This window comes from Pongo abelii, chromosome 12 (genome assembly GCF_028885655.2).
Source record: "Pongo abelii isolate AG06213 chromosome 12, NHGRI_mPonAbe1-v2.0_pri, whole genome shotgun sequence".
Classification (NCBI taxonomy): Eukaryota; Metazoa; Chordata; class Mammalia; order Primates; family Hominidae; genus Pongo; species Pongo abelii.
Window position 1 is genome coordinate 112,715,492 of NC_071997.2, and position 14,566 is coordinate 112,730,057.

The 14,566-nt window shown below is 44.7% G+C and overlaps 1 long non-coding RNA gene across 1 annotated transcript; it reads right to left on the bottom strand.

Annotated features, from left to right (window-relative positions):
* Positions 1-838: 838 nt before the first annotated feature.
* LOC129057747 (uncharacterized) lies at positions 839-13,798 on the bottom strand. The gene is made up of 5 exons (XR_008522495.1): positions 11,758-13,798; positions 7,221-7,360; positions 1,978-2,075; positions 1,367-1,439; positions 839-964 (listed from the first exon to the last, which is right to left on the bottom strand). It is a non-coding gene; the product is annotated as an uncharacterized LOC129057747 (long non-coding RNA).
* Between the last annotated feature and the right edge of the window lie 768 nt (positions 13,799-14,566).

Genomic DNA, 14,566 nt, shown 5'->3' on the forward strand with positions numbered 1-14,566 from the left:
TCCTGCCTCACCTTAGCACCTCAGCCTGCCAAGCTCTCTGATCTGGGCACCTCCTAAGGCCTCTTCCTTGGAAACTTGACTGAGCTCCTCCCTGCTCTCGGGGATTAAGGAACTCCCTCTATTCTCAATCCAGAAAAAATCTCATCTCTGTCCCTGCTGCTGTGTCCAGACACACACACTCTCTCCCCACACCCCCCAGGACACCTTGCCAAAAGTCATCTCTGATTCAGGCTTCTGCAAAAACTGAGACGTTGTTAGGCTGCCTTATAGCCTTTCTAGAATTCTAGAAACATGGGATTATCAAGTTTGTCTACCTGCTTGAAAAATGATGGGAGGGATGGGAGAGCGAACCAAAGAAGAAAAAGGTATAGAGAGAACTTTTCAATGACTTTTTCTACACAAGGAAAAGCAGAGGGATAAAGTAGGGAGGTATTGCATATTCCAAGTGACAGAGGATGGTAGCTAGGATTAGAGAGGTGGCAGTGGAGATGGAGAGGGGGACAATTGTAAAGCATATTTTGGAAGTAGTGCATGCTGAGGGAGGTGGGAAATGTGGGGACAGAGGCACTCAAGGATCATGCCTTGGGTAATCCTTTCAGCTTGAGCATGTGGTGTAAATAATTTCAGTCTGAATTGGAAACTAGGGGCATATGTCCACATACCAGACCAGAATGCACAGCAGACACCATTTCTGCCTTAAGAGAGAAAGCTCTGGAAGGGGGCATGGCATGGGGGGGGACCATCTGGGGGACTGCTCCTCTGTTACGTGAGGATGGCAGGTATACAAGCATACAAGCCACCATTGGCAGTTTATTTTTTTTCAGAAACAAGGACTCACTTTGTTTCCCAGGCTGGAGTGCAGTGGCATGATCATAGTTCATTGCAGCCTCAAACTCTTGGGCTCAAGCAATCCTCCTGCCTCAGCCTCCCAAGTAGCTGAGACTACAGGTATGAGTCACCACACCTAGCCAATTAAAAAAAAATTATTTTTTGTAGAGACAGGGTCTCGCTATGTTGCCCAGGCTGGTCTCAAACTCCTGGCCTCAAGTAATCCTTTCACCTTGGCCTCCCAAAGTATTGGGATTACAGGGATGAGGCACTGTGGCCAGCCCGTTGGCAGTTTTATATATTGGATGCTCTAAGGGGCCTTGGTGATGTTTGTCTTTTGTAATGTGGTGCTTAAAAATATGATGGAAGACAGTGATAGGATAAGCTGTACTTTTCTCAAAAATACACAAAAATGTACTTAAACCTCTTTGAAAAGTTCAGAAAATAAACAAGATTTTAGTTACAGGTTATGTTGGGGAAGGGGAAGCCCGTTACATTTTTAGACAGCTAAAGCAGTGGGACGAACTCCTTTACTAACTTTTTCCCTTTGATATTGGTGAGAGTCAGCAGTTGATTGTTCACTGGGTCCTGAACCATGAAATGCTAGTTTTCTGGAAAGAAAGAAAAGGAAAAGGAGGAAAAAAAAAATCCACTAAATAATTTCCCTTTCCTTTCTACTCCCTCCGACTCCCAAAACAAGAAACGCCGACAAAGCAAACAGAAACCCAGTCCCTTACAATGTGCCCCGGGTTGAGTGAGTGAGTGAGTGGCATGTGGCCTCGGATTCTTTCTGCTCACTGCTTTGAAAACAACCTCCAAAGAATGGGTGGGGTGGTCCTGGTGAGACTGGGAAGCAGAGGAACAAGCCCGTCTAGAGTTTGGGGGAGAGTCAGGGGAAGTGGGAGAAGGGGAGGAGGCTGCTAGGAGCCTGGGAAAGAGGACAGAGGGCTGGAGGAATTTGAATTACATACACAGTGAATGTCAGTCTGCCCTTAACTACTACCAGATGCTGAGCCTGAGTTTGCAACATATGTTGGCTGAAATTGCAACACATGTTGGCCTTTTTTTTTTTTTTTTTTTTTTGGAAGCAAAGCCCTGTTATTGTGGAGTCAGAATCTTAAAGAACTGGGAAAGCAAAGGTATTATTACCTGTCCTCGTTTGCAGGAATTTCCTTTGCAAGCCTCCTGTGAGAAGGTTATCTTTCTACACAGATCTGCAAACCCAAAAGGTCAGATCTGCATGTACCCTGCAGCCAGAAAGAAATTTCACTGGGTAAGGCTCACTGTCTGGGAACCTATGTCATCTTCCCCAGCCTGGGGCTAAGAAGTGAGCGGCCTAGACTTCACCACAAAGAAAAAGCTCTGCGTGGTGGAGCCGGTGGTGCTGCTTGGCTGACTCAGCCCCCTTCTGGCTCTCACAGCCCCTCCGTACCCCCTTGGAGCTCCAGCCCTATCTTTCCTAGTCCCTGGCACAGGCTGTCCACACCACTACAAACGGGTGAACCATACTCCTGGATCCTGTCCAGGCTACTCAGGAGCACATCTCTGGCCTCCATCCCTGTCCACCCCCACTTGCTCTAAAACGGCCATTCCTGTGCTTGCAGCCCTGAAGTGGGAAGGCTGGGATACATCTCTAGCCGATGGAGCTGGGATGTAAAGCCAAGGTTTCTTCTGCATATGCCATAAAGTTTTAAAAACACAAAAAGTACAGAGTGAAAGAAAAAATAAGCTGCCATTCTTCCCTATTCCCTAGCCTCTCAGTTTCCCATACTGTTTTCTTTTCTTTCTTCTTCTTCTTCTTTTTTTTTTTCTGTGAGACAGTTTTGCTCTTTCGCCCAGGCTGGAGTGCAGTGGTGTGATCTCAGCTCACTGCAACCTTTGCCTTCTGGTTTCAAGCGATTCTCCTGCCTCAGCCTCCAGAGTAGCTGGGGTTACAGGCACCCACCACCACACCTAACTAATTTTTGGTTTTTGTTTGTTTGTTTGTTTTGTTTTTTGTACAGATAGGGTTTCACCATGTTGGCCAAGCTGGCCTCGAACTCCTGACCTCATGATCTGCCCACCTCGGCCTACCAAAGTGCTGGTATTACAGGCGTGAGCCACCGTGCCTAGCTCCCATACCATTTTCTTACAACCACGATAATTCCATATATAGTAGTTTATATATACAAATGCATAGTGATGTTTTAGTCAATGATATACCACATATATATATATGTATATATATACCAGTGATCCCATGAGATTATAATGGAGCTGAAAAATTCTATCCTCCTGATATCGTAGCTGTCATAACATTATAACGTGATTTTTAAAAATAAATTTAGTATAGTGTACAGCATGGGTCCTCAACCCCCAGGTCTCAGACCAGTACTGGTCCATGGCCTCTTAGGAACCGGGCCACGCAGCAGAAGGTGAGAGGCAGGTGAGCAATCATGACTGTCTGAGCTCCGCCTCCTGTCATATCAGCAGGAGCATTAGGTTCTCATAGGAGCACGAACCCTATTATGAACTGTGCATGCGAGGGTTCTAGGTTGTGCACTCCTTATGAGAATATTTGTTTGTTTGCTTCTTTTTTGTTGTTGTTGTTATCTCCTTATGAGAATCTAACTAATGCCTGATGATCTGAGGTAGAACAGTTTCATCCCCAAACTATCACCCCACCTCCTGTCTGTGGAAAAATTGTCTTCCACGAAACTGGTCCTTGGTGCCAGGAAGGTTGGGGTCTGCTGGCGTACAGTGTTTATAAAGTCTACAGTGGCATAATGTCCTAGGCCTTCCCATTCACTCAGCACTCTCTCACTGACACCCAGAGCAACTTTCATCTTGTAACCTCCATCCATGTTAAGTGTCCTATACAGATGTAGCATCTTTTGTCTTTTATACCATATTTTTACTGTACCTTTTCTATGTTTAGCTACGTTTAGATACACAAATACTTACTATTATGTTACAGTTGCCTACATTATTCAGTACAGTAACATGCTGTATGGGTTTATAGCCTAGGAGCGTAGTCTATACTATATAGCCAGGTGTGTAGTAGGTTACACCATCTAAGTTTGTGTGAGTATATCCTATGATGTTCGTGGAACAGTGAAATTGCCTAATGACACATGTCTCAGAATGTGTGCCCATCGTTAAGCAATGCATGACTGTATTATTTAAAAAAAATTTTTTTTAATGGTAGCATATTTTATATACTGTTTTATATCTGGCTTTTTAAATTTAATAATTTATCTTGGAGATATATATTATGCTTCTTAGTACATTTAGAGCTACCTTTCTATTTTTTTTTTTTTTTTTTTGAGATGAAGTCTTGCTCTATCTCCCAGGCTGGAGTGCAGTGGTGCAATCTCAGCTCACTGCAAACTCCGCCTCCCAGGTTCAAGCAAATCTTCTGCCTCAGCCTCCCAAGTAGCTGGAATTACAGGCACCTGCCACCACGCCTGGCTAATTTTTGTGTTTTTAGTAGAGATGGGGTTTCACCATGTTGGCCAGGCTGGTTTTGAACTCCTCACGTCAGGTTATCCACCCATCTTGGCCTCCCAAAGTGCTGGGAATACAGGCGTGAGCCACCATGCCTGGCAGAGCTACCTTTCTTTTTAATGGCTGCATAGTAGTCCACTCATACCCATGATGGTTATTTATTTATTTATTTATTTATTTATTTATTTTGAGATGGAGTTTCTCTCTTTTGCCCAGGCTGGAGTGCAGTGGCAGGTTTGTGGCTCACTGCAAACTTTGCCTCCTGGGTTCAAGCAATTCTCCTGCCTTAGCCTCCTGAGTAGCTGGGGTTACAGGTGCATACCACCATGACTGGCTAATTTTTTGTATTTTTAGTAGAGATGGGGTGTCACCATGTTAGTCAGGCTGGTCTCGATCTCCTGACCTTGTAATCTGCCAGCCTTGGCCTCCCAAAGTGCTGGGATTACAGGCGTGAGCCACCACGCCCGGCCCCGGTTATTTTTTATTTTATTTATTTATTTTGAGACAGAGTCTCGCTCTGTCACCAGGCTGGAGTGCAGTGGCACAATCCCGGCTCACTGCAACCTCTGCCTCTTGGGTTCAAGCGATTCTCCTGCCTCCCGAGTAGCTGAGATTACAGGCATGTGCTACCACACCTGGCTAATTTTTGTATTTTTAGTACAGATCGGGTTTCACCATGTTGGCTAGGATGGTCTCGATCTCTTGACCTTGTGATCCGCCTGCCTTGGCCTCCCAAAGTGCTGGGATTACAGGTGTGAGCCACCGTGCCTGGCCTGCCCTGGTTATTTTTATGTCAATTTGGCTGGCCCACAGGTTGCCCAGCTACTTGGTCAGACATTATTTTGGATGTTTCTGTGAGGATGCTTTTGGATGAAACTTACATTTAAATCAGTGAACTTTGAGTAAGTAGATTGCCTTTCACAACATAAATGGGCCTCATCCAATTACCTGAAGGTCTCAGTAGAACAAAAAGTTGACCTTCCCCAATCAAGAGGGAATTCTGCCACAGACTACTTTCAGACTTGAATTGCAATATCAGCTCTTTCATGTATCTCCAGGCTCAGTGCCTTTAAAGTCAAACTGCAACTCTTTCCTGCGTTTCCAGCCCACTGGCCTCCCCCATTAGATTTTTGGCTTGGCAAACTTCCACAATCATGTGAGCCAATCTCTTAAAATAAATTTCTTCAAAAATACACAACACACACATACACACTTTCTATGGGTCTATTTCTCTGAAAAATCCTGACTAATATAACACCATAGTCTATCTGACATGGTCCATTAATGGACACAGGTTTTTTCATTTTCCTGCTATTACAAACAATGCTGCAATGAATAAATATGTCATCATGCACACGCCCAGCCCATATTTTAACCACTGTGCTATTTTGCTTCAATACAAAGGAATTTAGAAAATCTTCTCTCCAAGCAATAGCCAGGCTAGCTTGGGTATGCTTGCTACAAATCTTAGTGTCATTAGTCATTAGGAAAGTGCAAATTGCAATCAAAATAAACTATCCTCATGTATTAGTCCATTCTCACATTGCTATAAAGAAACGCCTGAGATTGAGTAATTTATAAAGAAACTATGTTTAATTGGCTGACAGTTCTGCAGGCTGTACAGGAAGCATGGCAGCATCTGCTTCTGGAGAGGCCTCAGGAAACTTACAATCATGGCGGAAGGCGAAGGGGAAGCAGGCACATCTTACATGGCTGGGGCAGGAGGAAGCAGGGGGAGGTGCTACACACTTTTAAACAATCAGACCTCACGAGAACTCTATCACAAGACAGCATCAAGGAGATGGTGTTAACCACTGGAAACCAGCCCCATGATCATTTCCCACTAGGCCCCACTTCCAATACTACAATTCAACATGAGATTTGGGCAGGGACACAGATCCAAACCGTATTACCTTATATGCACCTACCAGAATGCTTAAAACTATAGACTGGCCATATTAAGTGTTGGTGAAGATATGGAGCAACTGGAACTCACCCTGTTGGTGGGAGTATAAAATGGTGCAACTACTTTGTGAAACAGCCAATTTCTTAAAACAATAAAAATACATCTATGAGATGACTCCGACATTACACTCCTAGGTAATTTTCCCAAGAGAAATGAAAGCATATGTCCACACAAAGACATGCACACAAACGTTCATAGCAGCTTTATTTGTAGCAGCCAAAAACTGGAAACAGCCAAAGGTCCATCAACTGGTAAATAAACAAATTGCACTGTATCATACAATGGAATTTTACACAGCAATAAAAAGGAGGGCAATATCAATTCCTGCAGCAATAAAAATGAGTCTGAAAATAATTATGCAGAGTGAAAGAAACCAGACAAAATGTGTAAATACTGTATGATTCTATTATATAAAATTCTAGAAAATGCAAATTAATCTGTAGTAACAGAGAGCAAATCAGTGCTTGCCTGAGAACTGAGTTGGGGAGCCAGGAAACTTTTGGAGGTAAGGATATGTTCATTATTTTGATTGTGATGGCCATTTCACATATGTTGAAACTCATCAGATTGTACACTTTCAATATATACAGTTTATTGTATTTCAATTATATATCAAAAAACTATAAAACTCTTATTTTGAAAGTCAAAAGGTGAATAATAATGTTTTTGTTGTTTCGGTAGGTATTTTAGAACAATCTTAATCTCTCCATGTAAATGAATGCCTTAGGCAGATAGAGAGAATGTCAGATATTCAGAAAAGTGAAAGAGAAAAAGCACATTAATATTTTTCCAAAATATCATCACAGTTGCAAATTTATATTGTGAGTGTGCCCCCGACTCCCACACTGCCCTTCAGTTTCACGGCCCACCACACCCCAAGGCCATCCGAGCTGCACCATGCTGAACTAGCAGTTTTCCAGACACACCAGGCTGTGGTTACCTTGATGGGTAGAGCAGGCAAAGCTAGGACCTGCTGCAAAGTCTCCAGAGAAGAGGCTTGCTCTGCAAGATGCCTGAGGATGTCCAAGGGCCCCATGCTCTTCCCTGCTCTGAACTGAATGCTTCTTGCCTGGCCCTAAGCTGTGAAAGAGAAAGATGAATCAGTACCACAGTGCTTGGCAAGATGCCAGCAAAGAGGCTGGGCACTCCTCACCACCTGGCAGCCTGAGCAGATGCCCACCTGCCAGGCCCATACAGGCCCTTGGCAGCTGCCCAGGTCCAGGGCTGGGTGCTGGGATGAGCAACAGAAAGCGGCTTTATGAAGCTCTTACTGTCAGCACAGGTCAGAGGCCAGAAGAAAATGGATGCACCGAGAGAAGAGAGGAAAGCTACACCCTGCAGGCAAGGGCTGAGCTGGTTCCCCAACATGCTGGCCCAGCCCTCTTTCATGGCTGCATGCCAGAGAGGCTGGGGCCTCTTCCAGATTCTCATGCTCTCTGTAATTCAGCAAGCCCCAAACTCGGTGGCCTGGGATTGTCCGGAAGCAGAAGACTAGGGCAAACTTTGACCTCTTCTATGTAGTTGTCACTGACATCCATTGTTCTTGGTGTCTGGAACTCCCTCCTTCCCCAGCCAGCCCACATCTAGTTCCTCAACCCCTGGCAGAAGGGTCTGCTGGGCTTGTTATGTTTCTCTTAGACTTCAGAGGACAATATTCTCCATTTTATGAGCTAAACACCAGAGGTTAACATATCGTGCCCATCATCTGCGCACCCAGTAGGGACATATGTCAACGGAAACTGCATTATTTATTATTTTTAAACATTATAGTCCGGGTGTTTGGCAAATCTGTATTTTTAGGATGAAGAGAGAGATGCTGAAAAGCTGAGATCTTGAAAACAAAAAGGCCAAGCATTCTGGTTTCTTTGATTTCACTCGCTGAGATCCCCTTTTCAGCCCAGGACTCTGCCCACTCTCCTATTGTGCAAGGTTGCTGTCGCTTACACGCACAGGATCTTTAAGTTCCCTGGAGACTCACATACTTGGTTATGCTTGGTTATTTGTCTTGATTTTAGATGTTCATCAGTAGCTATTAAATTGAATGGTGAGGGGTGATAGAATATTTCACTCTCAGTAATATGTATTTAGAAGATCCTACCATTAAAAGCAATGTGGGGTAAACTCAGTGTACATAGAATCCCAAGATCAAGTACTTGTGAGGTATTAAAAACCCACCAAAGGCAAAATCGCTCAGAAGCCTCATTTGACCTTGTACTGAATGTGGCAGGGATAGTAGGGGCAAATGTATTCCGCCCAGTTAGGAAATGTTTGACACATATGGTCAAGATCATGACGGCCTGGACTAGAGAACTGGGGAGATGTGTTTCATATTTTTCAGAAATAATATGGAGCCTGGAGATCAGACCAGAGGTGTGCTTTACCCACTATGTCTGATCCAACAGAATATTGGTCAGGGTTCAACCAGAGAAACAGACCCCAGTAAGAGGTATGCACTAAGAGATTCTTGCAAGGAATTGGCTTCCACAGTTGTGGGGGCTGGCTGGGTGAGTCTGAAATTCACAGGGCAGGCAGCGGGGAAGGGCAGGCTGGGACTTTGGGGTGTGGCTGAAGCTGCTGTTACAGGTAGAGTTTCTTCTTCTGCAGGGAAGAAGAAATTATATTCCCCAGATGATCTAGAATAATCCATTTTACTTAAATCAACTGATAATGGACTTTAATCATGTCTACAAAATACCTTCACAGCAACACTTAGATTAGTGTTTAATTGAATAAATGGAGACTGGTACTAAATCAGGGTGACACTTTAAAAAGCCATCACAACAGATTCTGCCTGTGGGCCTCTGCCTAAGCCATTTTCGAGGTCCTCTTGAGAAATCTGGTGGATCAGTAGGTGAGGCAGCAACTGGGGCACCTGAGAGGTAAGTTCCCTACGATGTAAGGGTGAAGGTAAGTCCCCTACAATGAAGGGGTGAAGGGAGGGCCCCCAGCCCAGGCCGTCAGGCACCACCCGGCTGTACACCTTTACACCATGGAATTTCAGGAAGCCCAGAGCCCCAGAGCTGGGTGAACCTGTAGACACTCCTATTCAAACTCTCTCATTGTCCATTAGGAAACCTATGGCCTGCATCAATGAAATAGCCAAGATCAACCAGAAAAAGAATATTGGTCTCCCATCTGCAAGACTGGGGAAAAAAATTAGAAGAGTGAGGGGATGAGGAAGGAAAGAAAACAGCCTAATGGAGAAGACCCTCAAACCTCAGACCTGGAAGTGAGCCTGGGGCTTCCCTAGTCTACCCCTGCATTGCACAGATGGGGAGACTGAGGCCCTAAGAGGTGGAAGAACTGACTCAAGCTCACTCTGTGAGTTGAGGGTGGAACTGGAACTGAACTCAGACCCACACCTCCTAGGAAAGTGCTCAATGCCCTCTGCCCGCGCAGCCCTCCTGCCCTCCTAACAAGCTAGAGACACTAAAAGCTGCCTCTCCAGGAGAATCGCTTGAACCCGGGAGGCAGTGGTTGCAGTGAGCCGAGATTGCGCCACTGCACTCCAGCCTGGCGACAGAGCAAGACTCCGTTTCAAAATACTTACATACATACATACATACAAACAAAAGCTACCTCTCTCACCCCCAGACATTTTGAATTCATGTCTTTGCCACAAAGTGTTCTTGGAATCAAAGAACCAATTCATTAATCTGGGTAATTAGTTTAGGAACCAGAGGGCTTGGAGACTGTGCTGTGAGAACAATTCCAAGCTCAGTCTCTACACTGAAAAACCTAACTACCTCTGAGCTGTGTCCACAGGTGACACCTCAGCCTCAGCCAGGAAAAAACTGGAGTCTCTGCACAGGCCTCCCCCATCCCGCCCTCCCTAGTTCTTACCCCCAGAGGGACATATGGCTCAGGACAGGTGTCCTGTGGGCAGTGGGGCAGGGACACCCTCCTCTTGTTCCTCTCCTGTATTTCACAAATGGCAACATGGAGCACAGAGAAATAATCTGTTCATGGCCATCCCACAAGCTAATGATGAAAAATTCTAGTCCCCTGTGTTAGTTTGTTTTCATGCTGCTGATAAAGACATACCCGAGACTGGGCAATTTACAGAAGAAAGAGGTTTAATCGACTTTCAGTTCCACCTGGCTGTGGAGGCCTCACAATCACGGCAGAAGGTAAAAGGCAGTCTCACATGGCAGCAGACAAGAGAAGAGAACTTGTGCAGGGAAACTCCCCTTTATAACACCATCAGATCTCATGAGACTTACTCACTATGACAAGAATAGCATGGGAAAGCCCCGCCCCCATGATTCAATTACCTCCCACTGGGTCCCTCCCACAGCATGTGGGAATTCAAGATGAGTTTTGGGTGGGGACACAGCCATACCATATCCTCTATTTCTCATTTCAATGTTTTTCTTTCTTTCTTTTTTTTCTTTTTTTAACATTCATTTCCAGTTGATTCCAGCAGGGCAGCTCAGCACTTAGACAAGTCTGCCCTGAAAGTGTCTGAAAGTGTTCAAAGTTTTCTTACTGAGTGTTAGTGGCCAGATGGAAGGTAGGCAGGCTTGGGAGGCTCAGTGAAGTATCATCTAGCTATGCCAAAGCTTACGTTAGAGGAGAAGTATTTAAGTATGGGTTTGAGGCCTCATGCTTCAAAAGAATCACACGGAGAAATATCGTGGGCCTCTGGGAGAAATTTGAGCCTTGGCCGGCTGCAAAGCTGCATAAACAGTGGTGATGACTGTGGTTAATCCAAACCCCACTCCGGGCTCTGCAGAGTCAGTTCTGCCTATGGCTCGTGAAATCCCCACTCATTACTGAACCCTTTTAGGGAGGAAGAAACTGACACAAGTAGCAGAGGCAGAAAGCCGCCCTGGTCACATCACGCCACTGCTGGGAGACGCCCTGTGTCATAAAAGGTCACATTTCTAAACGGCTAATGCTAACCCCAGATGCCAAAGCTGGGCAGAAGCAGGTTTGCAGAGCTCTCTAGAATACATGTTCTTGTGAGCTTCAATGGTCCGGTTTTCTGCAATTCAGGGCAGATGACTCCATGTCTGGGTTGCCCATCCATCAGCAAAGATTTATCAAGCTGGGCTAGTGTTAGGTGGTTTGGTATATAAAAAGATTTAGAAACATGTCCCATCCCTCCAGGAGTTTGGTCTAGCCAAGGTAGTAAGACAAATTCACACCCAGATACTGAACAAAACCAGCCGGATGTGCTCTTGCCCAGCAGCAGGCGTGGACTCTGCCCGCACAGGGAATGTGAATGGCACCCTCTGCAGTTGTGCAACACCATGGCCCAGGCCGGGGAGCTCAGAGGAAGAGCAGATCCCTGTGGGCTGGGCTGGGCAGGGCAGGGCAAGGAAGGTGGCTGGTCTATGCCCACATCCCTCTTCTTCCTTTCTCAGGTGGCAGCCACTGGCTGAGTTTTCTAGCCAATGGCAGAGGGCATGAGACCCAGGGACAGGCCTGGTGAAGGGCTGGATAAAGGAGCATCACAGGGGAGGCCCACTGACCTGGCCACGCTTCCTATTCATGCCAAGTCCCATGGGGTGTTCTGTAGCATCGCTGCACCCCAGCCAGTCTTCAGCCTTCTGGCCCTCTGTCCCTCTGTGCCCCTTGGATGGGGCCCATCGCAGGTTGACTGGGCTAGCTCTTTGCCCTGCTTGTTGATGCCACTTGTCACTTCCCATTTTTCCAATCAATCATGTGATGTGAAGGGCAAAAGGAAAGTGCCAGCCTTCCCAAGTGCCTCCCTTGATGCCTTTCCAGAGGGAACTGTGAGAAATAAATGTCTGTTGTTTATTAGTCACCGGGTCTATTGTATTCCACTATAGAAACCCACATGGACTAAAACATCAGTCCAGCTTCCCTGGATGGTTTCCCGGAATCCACCTCCCATCTCATGAGATGGCGCTGGCTGTCACAGCTCGGAGGAATCTGACTCCACTTTCACTATGAATGTTTTGTCAGGTTGAGCTTTTATGGAGTTACATTTACTTCTTGGATTAACTTAGAAACAGCCGAATCACACCCATTTCTTGGAGTCTATAGCTTTGTTTTAGTTTGCCCTTCTTTTAAAGGAAAGTCTAGAATCCAATGCTGATAAATACTTTGATTAAAATATACTCCTTTTAATGAGATCATGTCCTTTGCAGGGACAGAGATGGAACTGGAAGCCATTATCCTCAGCAAATTAACACAGGAACAGAAAACCAAACACAGCATGTTCTCACTTAAAGTGGGAGTTAAGCAATGAGAACACATGAACACAGGGAGGAAACAACACACACTGGGGCCTGTTGGGGGCGGGGGGCATTGGGGGGAGGGAGAGCATCAGGAAGAATAGCTAATGGATGATGGGCTTAATACCTAGGCGATGGGTTATCTGTGCAGCAAACCACCATGGCACACATTGACCTATGTAACAAACCCGCACATCTTGCACACGTACCCCAGAACTTAAGATAAAAGTTGAAGAAAAAAAAAAACTATACTCCTTTTAAGCTACACAAAAGGAAAGGAACAGATCCTCCTCACACCCCTCAAAAGAAAGGAACCCAGCAGACACCTTGATCAGGAAGGTTGCCAGAACTATGAGACAATCCATTTCTTGTTTAAGCCACCCAGTTTGTGGTCTTTTGCTATGGTAGCCCTAGCAAAACAATGCAGATGGTTTCTCTTTTTAAATTGTGTAGCCAATATCTTTTTGCTCCTCCTCTGAAATAAACCAGGTTCCAGGAGGACTTGGGTGCCACTAGGTCTGCTCATCCAAATCCATTGACAAGATGCCACACATTTGCACTACATGGTGAGTCCCTCACTGTAGGAATCATGTTTACTGATGCTTTCTGGATTCTGCTGCAGCTTGAACCTCATAGCTCTTTGCCAGTTTCTCCTATATGGCTTCTGTCTAATCTTAGCTGCTCTCAGCAGCCCTGATTCATATTTTGAAGGCTATGGATTACATCTGCTCCCAAATTTGCTGAAGATAAGTTTACATTTTTTGTTGATTTTGTAGCATTTAAAAAAGAAAAAAGGAAGATGCTGAATCTATGTTACCACATTCACACCAGAAGTCCTTAAGGTTAACATTTAATCCCATGATCCTAAGTAGTGAATTCAGCAGCAAAGTGCATGGAAAGCACTTTTCCCATGGTGATAATTACATAGGCTTTTCATCTTCAAGGTAGTTGGCCAACACTTACTAATTAATTCTTCTGATACCCTGGAGCAATTAAAAATAAAAACCACACACTTAATTTGACTAGAGGAGATAATTACCAATATCAGCAGACACGAAATCCTGCAAGGGACTAGAGATGAATAATTAAATTGTGGTGGAAATATTTCAAGGCATGATTGCCCTCTGCTTTCATTACAGTAAGAACATTAAAGCTTGATTAAGAAAGAAATCTTATTTCCCTTTTACCAGTGAAGAAACTGAGATTCAGACAAGGAGCTTTTTGTTAAGCAAATACTAATTAGCCAATAATCTAAATGGAAGTTAATGGAGAATTGTTTGAACTCAGCGCTATGGTCTGAATGTTTGTGTCCCTCCCAAATTCAAATTCAAATTCTAACCCCAAGGTGATGGTATTAGGAGGTGGAGCCTTTGGGAGGTGATTATATCATGAGAGTGGAACCCTCATGAATGGGATTAGTGCCCTTATATAAAAACCCTCTCACCCCTTCAACTATGTGAGGACACAGCAAGAAGATGCCATCTGTGAACTGGAAAGCAGGCCTTGATCAGACTCCAAATCTACTGACACCTTGATCTTGGACTTCCCAGTCTCCAGAACCATGAGAAATAAATTTCTGCTGTTTATAAGCTGCTCGGTTTATGGTAATTTGTTATAGCAGCCTGAAGGGACTTAACACCTATGGTATTAAGAATTTTGAGGCCGGGCATGGTGGCTCATGCCTGTAATCCCAGCATCTTGGGAGGCTGAGGTGGGTGGATCAATTGAGATCAGGAGTTCGAGACCAGCCTGGGCAACATAGTGAGACATCGTCTCTATTTTAATTTTTTTTAATGAAAAGAAAAAAGAATTTGAAAATCCTAAATCTGCTTTTCGCTTCTATTAAAAAATCTTCAGGTGGCAGCTCTTAATATTCTGAATATTTGTAACCATTGTCCACAAGGGCAATCAGAAGGCTCAAGTTAGTGGTTTCCAAACTTACTTTTTGGTCTAAAACCTCTTCATACTCTTAAAAATTATAGACGACACTGAAGAGCTTTTGTTTATCTAAGGTAACTACTGATACATCCTTTACTAGAAAGGAAAATAGAGGCAACTTAAAAATATTTCTAAATTGATT